We start from the raw sequence: 519 nt of genomic DNA, 5'->3' as shown, positions 1-519 counted from the left end.
CAACTTTTCCCCCTTTTCTGGCGTTTGAACGCCAGAACTGGGCAAGGAATGGGCGTTTAACGCCAACTTTCCTTCCCTCTCTGGCGTTTGAACGCCAAAAGTATTCCTCTCTGGGCTCTTACTGTCCTCAGAGGGATTTTGAACAATGGGTTGGTTATCCTCTGTCAATTGTTCCTTATTTGGCCTTTTGCTCTTTTGAGCAGTGTTATTCAGTGTCTTCCCACTCCTCAGTTGAACTGCTTGACATTCTTCTGTTATCTGTTTAGATATTTGCTGTTTTGCTTGATTCAACTGCAGTTCTATGTTCTTGTTAGCAACTTTAGTTTCATGGAGCATCTCTTTAAATTCTGCTAACTGTTCTGTCATCAGGAGCAATTGTTGATTAAGCTCAATCATCTGTTCTTGAGGATTAGGATCAGTGACTACTGTCATGACTTCCTCATTGCTAGAGTACAAATATTGGTTTCTAGCAACAGTGTCTATGAGCTCTTGAGCCTCTTCAATTGTCTTCCTCATGTG

The sequence above is a fragment of the Arachis duranensis genome, chromosome 6 (genome assembly GCF_000817695.3).
Source record: "Arachis duranensis cultivar V14167 chromosome 6, aradu.V14167.gnm2.J7QH, whole genome shotgun sequence".
In the NCBI taxonomy this organism is placed as follows: Eukaryota; Viridiplantae; Streptophyta; class Magnoliopsida; order Fabales; family Fabaceae; genus Arachis; species Arachis duranensis.
The sequence above is the reverse complement of the archived record's forward strand: the minus strand, read 5'-3'. Positions refer to the sequence as shown.